Genomic DNA, 14764 nt, shown 5'->3' with positions numbered 1-14764 from the left:
AACATCCCAGCCAACCCAAAAAGTGTCCTCACAACGTTACTGGAACGTTCGCGTCAGTGTTATAACATTGCCGCCGCATGGCAGCGACGTTCTGAGTACGTTTTTGCGTCAGCTGGGACCTGCTCAGCATCTACATCCATCCACAACCAGCGAGCCAAAAGCCAGACCGTGGAGAGGAGAAGTGCCAGTTTCTGCGCTGTTCTGTTTCAGCTGCAATGGGCGAGCAAGGGGGCGAGGGGGCGAGCGAGCGAGCGGGAGAGCAGGCGAGCGAGTGAGCGGGAGAGTGGGCGAGCGAGCGGCGAGAGCGGGAGAGCGGGCGAGCGGGAGAGCGGGCAGGAGAGCGGGCGAGCGAGTGAGCGAGCGGGAGAGCGGGCGAGTGAGCGGGCACGGGAGCACAGATGTAGAAATATACCTCGAGGCGATGTGCGCTTTGATTGCGCTCATTTGCATAACGCCACGGCGAACCCGACCTCCGGTAAATCGCGCGGGCCACGCAGTGCTGCCGCACCGAATGGATTCAGCCTCCCAAATGTTCTCCCAGAAGCACTTGCTGCGCCGAAACAGGCTTTGCCACGGTCCTCTTCCGCCGGCGATTAGAACGCATTCCCGCAATAAATGCCATTATCACGGACGGGAGCGGTGACACCGCATTAGGAAGATGAAATCGGAATGCGTCGCGGGCTGGAATCCCACAAGCCCCCTCTGCCTTTCACCAGGCAGCTGTCGAGTCAAAGGCCCGTTTTGTTTTTCACGACGAAATGACGGGTTGCATTGTCCAAAGCACATCGCCCGTCATCTGCCTCGCTAAATCATCCTTTCAGACCTGCGTCCAAGCAGTTGAAAATCTGTATCAGAAAAAAAAAAATGCAAATGCCGGATTTCCCCCCCCCCCCCCCCCACTGTTCTGCATGCCATTGTATACTTGGAATACATGCATGCCATTGGAAAGTAAAGCCAAATGGCACCTTCTCCTGGGGTTGTGGGTAATGTAGTGTAATACTAATTAAAGCATTCCATCAGTATCCAGTCCCCTGATGAATAGCCATTAGTTTGGCTATTTGGGTTGAAATCAAAAGGGAGAAGAATTCCTATGATGTCTGCAACAAGGGCTCCAGGTCTGGTAAATCTGCTATGCAAGGCTACTATTATGCTAGTTAGCTACGTTTAATGATCTTAATTTCTTTCCTTTGTTATCCAATACGCTTACTGTCCGCATCATTGCACTTACGGCTGTGAAGTCCCCTACCATTCTCCATAGATAGACGTAGCCACACTAGCCACGTGTATTTGTTCACTTGTAGGTGGTGCGTTTTGGGAGCATTTGAGGGGGTTAGTGGGGTGATGGGACGCTCCCATCCATGCCCAAACAATCCTGAGGGTTTTTTTTTAATGTCTGACCTGAAATGTGTGTTATTATAGTGACTAAAATTACTTTGAATAGATATTTAGTGGATGTGCAGAGGGTACATCCCTCTGTGATAATTTAGGGTTATTTTAACTATTTTCAGCCCCTTTACGAGCACTTAAAATTTAGTGATTAATTGACAATGAGAAATCAGCCCACAGAGGAGCGATAAATTGCACTTTACTGAAGTTAATAGCACTCTATCAGAGCTAATACTACCATGGACTTTTATCTGTGTGTGGCTGTGCCACGGCTCAGAAGTATGTTTGCACGGTTAGCCTACATTAGCGCTTCAGTGATGCAAATGTGGGCTGCTCTCAGTGGTATAGGGGGTGCAGATATCCAGGTGCAGGTGAGGGGTGGGGAGGGGGGGTGGGGGGGGATCCAGGGCCTGTCACTGCTGTCCATATCACTCAGGCAAATCCACTCCTGTTCGCACACTGCAAGTCCCCCCGGATCAGTGTGTCTGCCCAAGGAGTCTAATGTAGTGTGATAGGGCTGGAAGACTGGCCAAAATTCAACGCCAAGGTGTCCTATCTCCCCCACAGGTAGGGAGATCTACCTCCCCCCTTGCCCCCCCCCCCCTCCCTCAGGTATAAGGCTTTTCTTGTCAAGCGCCAGGCCATATTTGTTCAACTTTTTTTTTGTTGTTGTCATGGTATTTGCTCAATGTGAAACCCTGTGATAAGCTACAGACATTCCCTTCAGCCTGCAGGTATGTGTGTGTGTGTGTGTGTGTGTGTGTGTGTGTGTGTGTGTGTGTGTGTGTGTGTGTGTGTGTGTGTGTGCGCGCGTGTGTATGTGTGTGTGTATGTGCGTGTGTATGTGCGTGTGTATGTGCGTGTGTATGTGTGTGTGTATGTGCGTGTGTATGTGTGTGTGTATGTGCGTGTGTATGTGCGTGTGCGTTTGTGTAATATTTGGATTTAAGCCCCTGGGATGTGTAGGTTCCTTCTGCACCTTGTTTTTAACAGGGGAAAAAAAACATTTAGTGACAGATACTCTGAGATCCAACTTTCGAAATGTCAGTCACTTCACTTCAGGTTTCAGTCTCTTTCCCAGTCTCTCAACAGCTAGCATTACACCTGATGTAGCTTCTGGCACACAGTCTCAATTTAATTAAATTTCTTCAAAAGAAGCAGACTGAGAAAGATGAGACTCTTCACAACAGGGGAGTTGTTTTGGTGGCAGTACATGGGATTCAGTCCAAAACACAAATGGGCATATAATACCTGTGCCACAAAAAGCCTAAGTTCTCCATTCAAGAACAGTTTCTCCTCAGACTTGGCTATATTGAAATCTGGAGTCATTCAAAATGCAGGCGCGTCAACCATGGCTTTCTTCAAACGTGCAAGAACAGAGCTTGCTGACGACAGTTCTGGGCATCAACAGTAGGATTGTTTTCAAGACCTTTATTTGTAAAGATCTAAGAGGTGACAATAATAATAATATCGTGCACCACAACAACAAGAACAAGAAGACCAACGACAACAACAGAAACTAATTTGTAGAACATGAGGCCGCTTGTGTGCTTTATAATAACACAATAAAGGACTATTCACAGAAAAAAAATCAGTGTGCCTAAAAGAATTATAACTTTAAATTCTTAAATAATGCTGTGTAAATAAGCTGTCTCCTTAAAGATGACTGCAGACATTCTGTGCAGAACGGATAAGTTCAGGCAGAGAGTCTGATTAAAAAAGTTTGACTGAAAAGTCAAAGTCACCCTTTTTTTAGACTAGCTTTTGGGACACATTCACGGTGTACAATGGCCTGCTATTCAAATCAAAATTAGGCCTTAACTTTGACATTAAACGTTTTTCTCCACAAACTCCAGGTAACCCCAATTCTGTCAGCCGATGCCCTTTACCTGCCACCGCCGGAGAAGTGCTGAATGTGGCTTTCGGGAGAACGCGCCGCCTCCATTTCCCCGTACCCGCGCGAGAATCACCCGTCCAGGAAATCCCATTATAACCGCCTGAGACTTGGCACTTCAGCAGTGGCCCGCTCAAGGACTTCCAGAGCTGCTGTTTTAAAAACACCGCATGACGAACATTAACTAATTAACTTCAATTGATGAACGCCTAATTGAACGCTTCCAAATTAGCGGCCACAAAAACGTTTTTGTGACGCTCCATTTTTAAAAGTGTTAAAAGAAGATTTACTCATAACTGTTGCAGAGTGCTAAATGATAAACAATCATGAAACTTGCCTTCATCGAGAACTGTCATGGTAAGGATAGTGATATATTCAAGACCTAGAATGCATAGGGCATCGATAAAAATCTGGAATAAAATGACGGTCCACGCTTTAGGCTAAGAACCTTCCTCAGTCTTGAAGTTCCAGTTCCCTGTCCTTAATTAACTCGAACAAACTGAAAAAATGGGTGCAGGCTTTTTTGAGAAGGACGTGAGCGAGTACTACAGGAGATCTAACTGTACAGGAAGGGGGAGAATGAAGGAGACCGCAGAGATTAAAATGAACCAAACTCCTCCTAGATCTGAGAGCCCCTCGTGTGATAAGAATCTGTTATGAAAGCCAGGCCAACCTCTAAGAGCGTACATCACAGAGATGTGAGCTTGTGTGAGGACAAAAAAAAAACTCTGCGATATGAAGTATGTTATCTAGTCTTCCTCAGACAATCTCAGATGGCAGCCTGTAGCAAACATCTGTAAGGACAACGTGATAAAGTGATAATGACCGTTGTACTCTTTTCTTCAGTGTCTGAAATACGTTTTTTTTTGCACCAAGAAAAGCTGGCTTCTAAAAACGGAAGTTGCCCTTTTCCAGCTTATTTTTTTGAAGCTATGTAATCATTAAATCCATCAAATGCAGGGGCTTCGAAAGAGGCCTTGAATCCTAAGCAATCTAAGATTAAGACAGATTGTGCATCCCATTAGGCGAAGCGACCATTAGCTAACAGACAGTTGCTCAAAACAGCGAGAGGGTCTGCAGAGAAGATGCTGCCACATGCCACTAATCTCTTTACTAGGGCATTATCTTGCGAGCTTTGAGGAGGGGAAATTGATTCCTGGGTCGATTCCGACTGTTAGGGGCGTCCCGAATCTCTCACGACTGAAATGAGTGGAATCTCCGAACGCCGAGACCGTGCCTGAAGAGCTGGATCAACAGAGAGGGGCCTTTTCATTGGAGGAGCACAAAAGAATAACGGAACGTTTCCATCCTCTCGCTCTGTTGTGAATGGAAGAGTGCTACCACCTTTTTCTTTTTTTGGCTGGACCGCTACAGCGGGCCCAGCCCTACAAACGCGAACGTCTGTGACTGACTGACTGAGTGAGTGACTGAGTGAATGATGAAGTTACACCATTGGTCGGCCGAGTTATGAAGTCACACCATTGGATCGGCCGGATCACGTGTGTTAGGTCCAGCCATATACTAGGTTTTAACCTGGTCCTGTTTAGACAAGGTGTCTGCATCTGTAAAAATAATATAATAATAATATATAATAATCATAATAATAAATAAAATAATCATAAAAAATAAACCCTAGGCGCTGCTTCCATTTCTTCCCTGTCATAGTTCCTCTCGAGCACCCTTTAAAACAACAGCTGCTGCTAATTAAAGTACATGCCACAGGTATGCAAATAGATGCAAACGCGCAACGCGCTCCTCCCCCCGAAACCCACTGCCCCCGACCGCTCAGGAAGTGAGTCACGGGTAGCGGGGGCTGTAAGGGGGGGGGGAGGGACGTCTCGGTTCGAGGCTACGGCGAACATCTGCCCGCGCCGGGGAGAGCTCGCGTCCCTCGCGCGCGCAAAAACGAGTCCACCGTTTCCCCCGCGCCGCTAATCTCCGCGGTAATTAGGCGCAAACGCACAGGCAGTTTACGCCGCGGCTCCTCCGCATTCATTACACTCGTCTGATAAGTGACACAAAGGCTCCAGCCTGTTTGCGAGGGCGGTAAGTGCGTCCCACCGAGGCCCGGCGGTTTCGCCCGCGGCGGCGGCTTTCCCGCTCTGGGTAACCTCGCGGGGGGGGGCCGGGGCTCTTGTTCGGTGACGCCGCGCGCGCCTGCGACTACGCTCGCGCGTTACGCGCTACAAAAAAAAAAAACTACGCCGACTGTGTCAGAAATGAATGCGGCGCAGCCCGCTAACGGGCTACGTTGTGGCTTTTAAATACAGGAAGCAGCTTCACGAGCTGTTTATCACTGACTCGTATTATCCACAATGACTGTTATATTTGCGAAAATCACTCACACCACATCTGTAAGGGGATGTGTGCAAACGTGTTGCAGTTTATCAAGTAAAAGGTTCCGGCTTTAGGACGATGTAGCACTTGTCAATGAAAGACACTAGATACTGCGCTGTAAGTGCTTGGAAGCGGTGTGTAACCAAACATGGCAACAAAAAAAAAAAAACATGCTTTTTATTGATGATCCCATACCAACAACAACAACAACAACAACAACAACAAAAGATGTTGATGTACGGGACTGAACATGCAGTCGCTCTGAGCTTTAGTGAGGTATTTTATTAGCTACATTCCAGCTAGAGCTCCGGGCATGGAGTGCACCCACAGTGCCCCACCACACGACCTCACCAGTGGCAACGAAGAGCACATTCCACAGAGAGCCAGCGCGAAGAGGTCACATGGTGCGCACACAACTCGTTTTTTACGTCTTTGCGCTTCTGCACCTAGGCGGGGCAGGTGCGATCACTGCGAACTCCCACATTCAACAGGAGGTGTTTTCTCCAGTTTAGGAAAGCGAAGAACCTACACTAGACCAGATTTGCTGCATCTGCCTCCGACCAGCTCTGCAGTGTCCCTTTGATGCGTCCAGCATGGGGGGCTTGCCAAAATGCACAATTGCGTGACGTGAAAAACAAAAAAGAGGCAGAGAGAGTTAGCCTACAGAGTGTGACATCACGCCTAGAGAACCAATGAGAGTGTGACTAGTTTCCCTGCCTGGGGAAACCTGGGTCTTTAGCTCAACTGACTAATTTTACCTGTTCTTGCAGACGCACCCCTCTCATGCCAGTGCAGGACCCCCAGGCCAGATTATTGAGGGCCTATACAGGTCCTGCTAGCATTCGTTTTAACCTTTTAAATCGACAAGTTCAGGCCCAAGGATGCAGGCGAGTTAATGGTGTGATCAACTGCTTTCATGAATCGATTATTCACTGGACATTCATATTTCACGCTTATTTATATATTTATTTATTTATTGAATTACAATCATGTACACGGCAGGGTATAATCTACCTGGCTGTGTAGATACAGTGTAATTGGTTATTAAGGTCTTAGTGTACAGATGCATGTCCGCATTAAGTAAACTCACACTGTGAAATTGGAAGAATCATTAGCGTTCGCTGATGATTAAATGTGCTTGTGAGCAGGGGAAAAGGGTCAGAGAACTTACCTTCCTGCTCATTATGATCCTAAATGTGCTTTTCATGAAGAAAAATCCAATGTCTCACCCATTAACAGAGTGCCTCCTTTCATCTAATTGAATGTGGTCGTGTTTTGTGCACTTCTAATGAAGAACTTTTAGTCACAACGAATGGTTTCCTGGAAAAAAAGTACATTCTCTTTGATATAATTACAATAATTAAATGAGACCTAATCTCTTTTCACAATGTGCTGAAAGACCAAAGAAAAGAACATGCTCAACGAATCGGGATCATGTGTACATAGCTGGTGAGGGCAGTGTTTGTGACTAGCATTCTGAACTGTGTGCGTCCCATTTTGAGCTCCCAGTCTCGGAAAACTCACATTCGCCATCTTGAAATAAATAAATAAATAAATAAAAACAGATGTAAGTGTGCCGATAAAACGTGCAATAAATCCAGAACTCGGTCCTGAGGGGACATATTAACTCCGGCAAAACAGTGTCTGTGGCCGAGTCTGTTTGGGCTTCCGCACAGTAATTAAGTGATCACGATTATAGCCTGAGATAAAAGAAAATGGCTTCAGCACCCTCTCTAGAACATTCCGATAGATTGGACGTGTTCCATTACCGGCGTCCTCAGACAGTGTTTTTGTGTGCGAGGTCAGGGTGCAGTGTACATTAGCCAACAATACACTCGTACAGAGTCATCCATTTTTGCACTATATGATTATGTCTGGAGGAATATGGAGGCATGACCCATCATTAAGTTCAATCTAAAACCACGTAAATGCAGCTGCTCCTCGTCCTAAAGCGTCGAAAATCTCGAATCGACGCAAACAGAATTGTGTCCACCTGCAACAATCGGATTTCAAGTGAAGAGAAGATTAACAGCCACTTTGTGAAGATAAAGCAAAGAAAGGCATTGTAATTAATTCTAATTATAATCCGGCAGCAACATGCTTTCCGAGACCCGTTGGTAAGTCATATGAAGGAATCAAACGGTTATCACCAGGTAGACGTGCTATAAATAGCCGTGCATTGTACACCACTCATTAACATTCACTCAAATCAAAATAAGAGCGGTGCTAAGTGCATGAACAGCTGTTAGTGCTTTTGCAGTTGTTTGGATATGTAAAAAAAACAAAAACATGTGAATTTCACATTTTTACATGCAGTTTATTTGTCTTTAACGAACGGCTGGTCACATGGTACAGGTAGGTGCTCCAAACATGGGTTGTCTTGGGCTGCCAATGGCTTTTGGAACCGCCGCCTAGATTATTGCAAAATACGGTACATGGATCTGTATTCACATTACAAAGGGCCTTTCTCTCATCCTCTCGTATGCGAAACAGAAAAGGCTGTGTGGGAGGGATAAAGCAAAGCCCGATATAACTCTGAAGCGGCGGCGGACTTATTTACAAACTGCGAGAGACAAAGTGGTGAGACGAGCGTGCTTTGAAGGTAATCCGAAACGCGAGAGCGGAAATTGCTTCGGAGTGCAACTCATTTTGGGAATATACAATTAAGCCGTATGTCAGAATGTGAGAAGTCTGCCAATAGCGTTGCACTGTATGTACAGAGATATACTGTAGAGGCGGGAGATCTATTATATATTAAGGCATTACGAAATGCAGCTATGAAGCTTGCGGAAGTCCATCAATGCCGAGGTCTCATTGGCTCACAAGCTCAGATGTGGGGAAGGAGGTGAACGAGGCCCAGGGCTCATTATTATTTACACTATTCCTTGCATCCTTTTCTCGCGTTTCAGCTCCAGCCAATGGAGAATGCAAGGAGAGGATGCGAGGAAAAAGATGGAGGAAGCGAGGCAACATTGGACGTTGTCCAAACGTAACAAAAACTCTGGAGAGAATCTGTGTTCAGGTCATTTTTTTTTCCTGTCCTAAGAAGACGCACCACTGTGCTATACATCGGTGGGAAGTTTAGCCCAGTAAGGAATTTCAGAGAAAAAGAGAAAGAAAGAGAGAAAGAGTGCGAGAGCAGAAGCAAAACAGAGAGAGAGAAAGCAGGGGCAAGAGAGAGAGAGAGAGAGAGAGAGAGAGAGAGAGAGAAACCATCTTTGTCACAATTCCACCACGAATACTTGTGACAACAAAAATATAATCACAAGATCATCTGGCACTACAAGGAGGCATCTGGCCCTGCAAGGAGAAACGAATAATGACAAAACACAACACAACAGCGCACACACTAAAAAATCAAGGTCCAGCCTGTCCTCTCCAGGGACGTGACACAAGGTCCCATCAGTCGCCCACGGTAACACAAACTTTGGTGCATCATGCGCAAGTGAGTGACGCGCGAATTCCACCCGCGGCCTCGCTGCCACCAGCCCCCTCAGAACACCGCCCGCCTCCAGAGACCCTGTCCCCAGCCTCTTTTATTCTTCATGTGGAGCCAAGTAGCCAGCTTGGCCTGCCCAAAAATAAAACAGAGAGAGAGAGAGAGAGAGAGAGCGGAGAGAAGAGAAGGTGGGAGAACTACTCGCTATTTGCTACTGTTGCTAACACAAAGAGAGTTCATGAACGGGATAACAGAGATCGAACCACACAGGTCATATCGTAATGTGTGCAGGAGCCCATTGAATAGTACCTGGAATGCGTTGTACAGAAAAGTGCACATACACATGGGTACAAGGATCAACATTCAGTGGGTTTACTGAATGTGATAATTGAAGCTGCCATTTTCAAACAAGGTCCTTGAATATATTGATACTCTGCTAATTCACAGAGATCAGTAGATCAGTAGTTAATTTTCTTCATTTCATTGCCAGTTGTTTGAAACAAAAAAAAAAAACCCTTTCCAATCAGTGAATTGTTAAATGCTATGCAAAAAAAACAGAACTCTTTAAAAAGAAAAAAGAACTTTAAAAGCTGCAGGCCATTTCTTTTTTTTTTTTCAAGCTTTTTACACCAGCAGCAATAATCAAAAAAAGAAGCTTTATCAAAACAGTAACAGATGTAGGTAACATTTATAGAACATTTCATGAGGCATGGACACCCACAGCAACATCAATAACTGAACCATTTAACATCAAAACACAGAAGATGATTAATTTTCTTCAGCGATTCTCCCCAGGGATATTGATAGCCATTTGGTCTCTCGCCAGGAAATGTGCCCAGGCAAAGACTTTTTAAGGATAACAAAAAGGACATAATGTTCAAATAAGCCAGAAAAATAAAACCAGGCTGATCGCACATTGTTCCAAAAGAATCCTAATCACATTTTTTTTACAGGTATACGAAACCATCAAAAGTGCACCAACTGAAACCCTGTTGCTTGGGCTCAATCTCTCATCTTCTGTCTCGGGACGTTTGCGAGAGTTTGCGAGATTGGTTTTTATGCATCGGAAATTTGAGCCAATGTTCCGCGAGAAGTCGATAGTAGACTCGGCGTGAGACGTCCCCCACGTACATAATGATTAAACAAAAGTAATTACCTCATTTTACTTTGCTGACATTTTGCAGATGCTCTTATACCAGGGGATTTACAATGCAGACACAAGTACAAAGGACAGCGATTGACTAATTCCCTTAAGGGGGAAAATGTAGACCCGAGGGAGACAGCGAGGACAAGGAGTCCAGTCCCAATTGACGAATTGTCAACTGCCGTATTGAACATAAGAAGTTATACAACAAGAACTAATCTACCCTACCCCCACCCCCCCCCCCCCAAAAAAAGCAATTAAATGAACAACAAGGAACTGCAGGCTCTGAAGAAAAGGTACATCTAAATCAGGCATCAGTGCTATGTAAAAGTCCTAGAGAGGGTTGAGGTGGAGTGTTCAGTAAGAGTCCCAGAGAGGGAGGAGGTGGAGGGACTGTGCACCTGTGTGTGCGTGTGTGTGAGTCACTGCATGAGTGTGTGTCCGTGTATTGAGAAAACGAAGGACACAGCAAACAGCAACACCAAATTCCAGCCCCCACCCCCCAGTCCCGCACAGCATATGTCCTTAACAAAATGACAAAATGGGTTGCAGTATGAAATTCGGCCTGACAAGTTCCGATCCCCCCCCCCCCCACCACCACCCCACTGCCCTCCCCAGGCAGAAGACGAGTGATGCTCTGAACATCGTCCAGCTGGATTCCGCTATGACTAGCTTTTAATTAACCACATCTGGCCAATTAAGCAAAGCTATGTGGGGAGGGCATGGAACAGAAGGGGGGTGTGAGTTAAGGGGGGGGTAAAAGATCTTTTATTTCAATTCTGCTACCTGCGGGGGTGAACACAAACAAAAGCGCGACGGCAGACTAACAGGCGACCGTGAATGCGAACGGTAGGCGTCATAAACTTAATCGTCGCTTCACTTCCCGAGTGCCTCCCCCCCCCCCCCCGCCAGCAGCCAAAAGGGGAGGGGCTATCGATTACGGAATCCCTGTCAGGGGAGCACTCAGGTAAGCACTGGGGGGCTGAAGGCATCCGCCGGCGACAGCTGGTGGGGCAGTTGGGCCAGAGTGTGAGTGTTCGAGGCGATTACCCAGCGATTAGCCCACCCCCTCCACCATACGACCCCGCGGGCAGAGCCGTACATCTTCATACCGCATCACCCCTGAGTCTGAGGACAGACCCTTTCTCATTTCTCTCATTTTTATTCTTTTTAAAGACCATTAACCGCCCCCTTGTTATCAAGGACTACAACTGGCGAAGGGACACGAAGGGCTGGCTGGCGTGTATAAATGAGCACGCTGACCCTGTGTGTTAGACCTTGGGGAAGAGCGGGGGGGTTTTTGGAGTGTTTTTCTCAACATTCTAAGCCGGCGTTCTAGAACTCTACCGCTTTCAGTCGCCAGCGGTGATTGTGACATCAGCATTAGAACGTTCCGTTCAGAACATTCCAGTAGGTTATTTGTGAGCCTGCACCTTGAGCAGTTGAATGAGAGCGGCCTGCCGCTGATTGACAGCTCGCAGCGGCGACCCGCGCTTCCTCGAACCCTCCCCGAGCAGCACGCGCGCCGTTCTGACGCGACTCGACGGCAATTAGCGCTCGGAACCGACAGGCCGCGACTACTACAACGACGAGCGCCGCTAGCCCCCGGGGCGCTAACGTGTGCGTGTGATGGATTATGATGAGCATCTGCATGCTTGTCCCCCCCCCCCCCCGTTAGGTCTGCTTTTCAGAGACCAGGAGAAGAGAGATAAGTGCGGTAAGCGATGATTACATGCAGCTCAGGCTTCCAGCTCGAGAGGGGAGAACGCACAGCAGCCTAACAGTACCAGGGCTGCTTGTACCAGCACAAGTCCGTGCTACCCAGCGTAGCCTGCTTGTTGCTTCGCCTTCTAATTATGTCCAGCACATTCACTGTACATTTTCCACCCCTGGGGGGAAGAGAATAAAATTTAGAGTATAGTGGTGCTAAATTAATATGATTCTGCCCTGCTGAGTTATTAGATTCAGTTAATGAATATTATCAACCAATAACCATTGAGGAGGGAACTACCAATGCCTTTTAACTTGAATTTACTTCAACCAGGAGAAGCCAACCTATTAGAATTACATAAAATAATATACAACATAAAATAGATTTTTACAGTTATACACAAAGACAGTTCTGAAAAAAACATTTCTAAAGGGTTTTTCCTGTGGAAAACAGGCCAGATGTGGCACATGTATTGACAACATAGCTGGACAGTTGTGATCTTCGGGGTGGTAAAAATAAGAAATGTTGTAAAAACCCAAGGGAGAGATGGAAAAGCAAATAGGATATGGATTCAAATCCCGTTTACTGTCATTCTCAAATGGCCTTACAAAGATTGATATAAACTTTTATAGGATTTTTATGGCACAGACCTTGTTTAAAAAAATCCACACTGTTCATTTCACATGAGGAAATTCAGGTCTGTCAACGATGCCCCTTGAATACTCTCATGTGATTTTCCAGGGCTAGGGCTCTTCTTCAAACATAGTTACATGAAACTGGATGTAAAGCCACTCTGGATAAGAGCATCTGCAAAAGAAACAAATGCAATGTAAATGTTAAGTGAACCCATCCTTATATCTGGTATTTCATGATCTACATTCGTCCTTTGGTTTGTGTCGTGTGCAGCTGGCACCCCTAACTGGGTCAAAGGAACATTTGGGTCAACTTAGATGCAGTATTAAGCAGGTTCTACGCCCCTGACTACTCTATTAAAGTGGGTCATGATTATGTATTAGTTCCCCCTCGCCGTTGAACAGGTGTTCTTTTGAAATGGAGACTGACGTTTCGACATGGCGTCTTCTTCAGAGTCGAGCCGAAAACGTCTGTCCTACTTAAATAAACGTGCTTTATTTTATATGAGTGTCCCAGTGTGTACTTTCGGTCTCTCTGAAGAGCCCAGGTATTTATTTTTGTTGCCGGCGTTCTTTGGAGTTTAAAGTTTAACTGGCCACACAGAAAAGATGTTTAGTGTTTAGCTTGTCAGCTCTGATAGCACATGCTACACAGACAGAACACATTTGATCCCATCTGGACTCGTACAGCAAACACACACATTCAAAGTTAGTTCAATTTCAATTAACAAGGAGCGTTTTACAGTCTCTCAGTAAACTGCACACAGAGCGCGCGTTCGCACGCACACACACACACACACACGCAAACACACCGACGCACACACGCACACACACACACGCACACTTCAAAGGGCTGTTAAAACACGAGGTATTCCGTACAACCCTCAGCCCCTTGGACCAGGGAGGTTTTTTGCGGTGTGATATTGCACCTTTTAAATCAAAGTTTAACACTAAAAGGCCACTTTTGTCTCACAGCTATAATATCTGTCAGTTGAATCCGTGAAATGTGTGTGATGCCGCGGATGGGGTGTTCGCGGCACTCGCTGAGGAATTGCACGCCATAACCGATCCACAGATCTCATTTAGCGTATTCTATAGAGAACAGTTAGTGCGATAGCATGGGCCGGTAATGACCTTTTCTGGTCATAAATTTAAATGGAGTTGGTAAATGCCTTCGACAGCTCTTTCAGCGATGCTAATGCCTGGTAATGAGAAACAGTATCTCTCTGAATCAAAGTCGCGCCGTGGCCGAGCAAATCTGAAACGACATCCCCCCACCCCCCACCCCCTCCCCCTCCCCCTCCTCCTCCCCCCCCCCCCCAATCCAATTCAGTGAAAGAAAATTTATAGTGTTTTTAAAAAGCTGAAAAAGGGAAAAATTCAAGGGCAAGGTGGACGTTTACGTTTTTTTTCGAAGCTTTATTCATCTCAAAAGCCTTTTTTTTTTCTTCGCCAGAGGAGACGCATTCGTTTTCCCGCTGAAATTACTGGAGCTGAAGCAGGAGGAGGAAAGAAAGAGCTGAGAAAGCGCCGCTGAGATGAGATTTCTGACAGTCGAGCACGCACGCGTTCCCCACGCACTGGGACAGCGGTGGAAGAATGAGGTGTCATGGAAGCAAAACGCAGCAACGTATATATAAATCAGTGACAAAACTGATTTCAGCCAATAATTGTGCTTTTTTTTATTGAGAGCCCTATCTTCTCACTGGTTCACCCAATCACGCAAGCCAGTGATCGAGAGAGTACTGTAACTCCACTCATTACAGGGTAAATATAGTTCTCCTGGATTCATTATGTTAGCCATTTTATACCCCCCCTTCCCTCCCCTCCTTTCCCCCTCCACCAGGAAATGCACTCCAGGAAATTTGTACACACGCTGGCAACATCCCGTCAGTTAAGTTGTCATTTAGATTTTCTCATAAGGAAACGTCATAGAGGATTAGTGTCAAATACATTATAAGAGCATTCTAAATGAAAGTTTTGAAATGGAAGATTTTTTAAACATTTTTTTAACAAAGCCTCCTGATAAAATTTACATGAATGACAATGATATTTCAAAACTTATTTTTTAACCTGAATAAAGCAACAGCACTGTAAACTTATGAGCTACCTGGTTATGTTTACAGTACCGTAAGGTTATGAGCAGCCTGGTCAGGTTCACAGTACTGTAAGGTTATGAGCAGCCTGGTCAGGCTCATAGTACTGTAAGGTTATGAGCAGC

This window comes from Anguilla rostrata, chromosome 2 (assembly GCF_018555375.3).
Source record: "Anguilla rostrata isolate EN2019 chromosome 2, ASM1855537v3, whole genome shotgun sequence".
Lineage (NCBI taxonomy): Eukaryota > Metazoa > Chordata > Actinopteri > Anguilliformes > Anguillidae > Anguilla > Anguilla rostrata.
The sequence above is the reverse complement of the archived record's forward strand: the minus strand, read 5'-3'. Positions refer to the sequence as shown.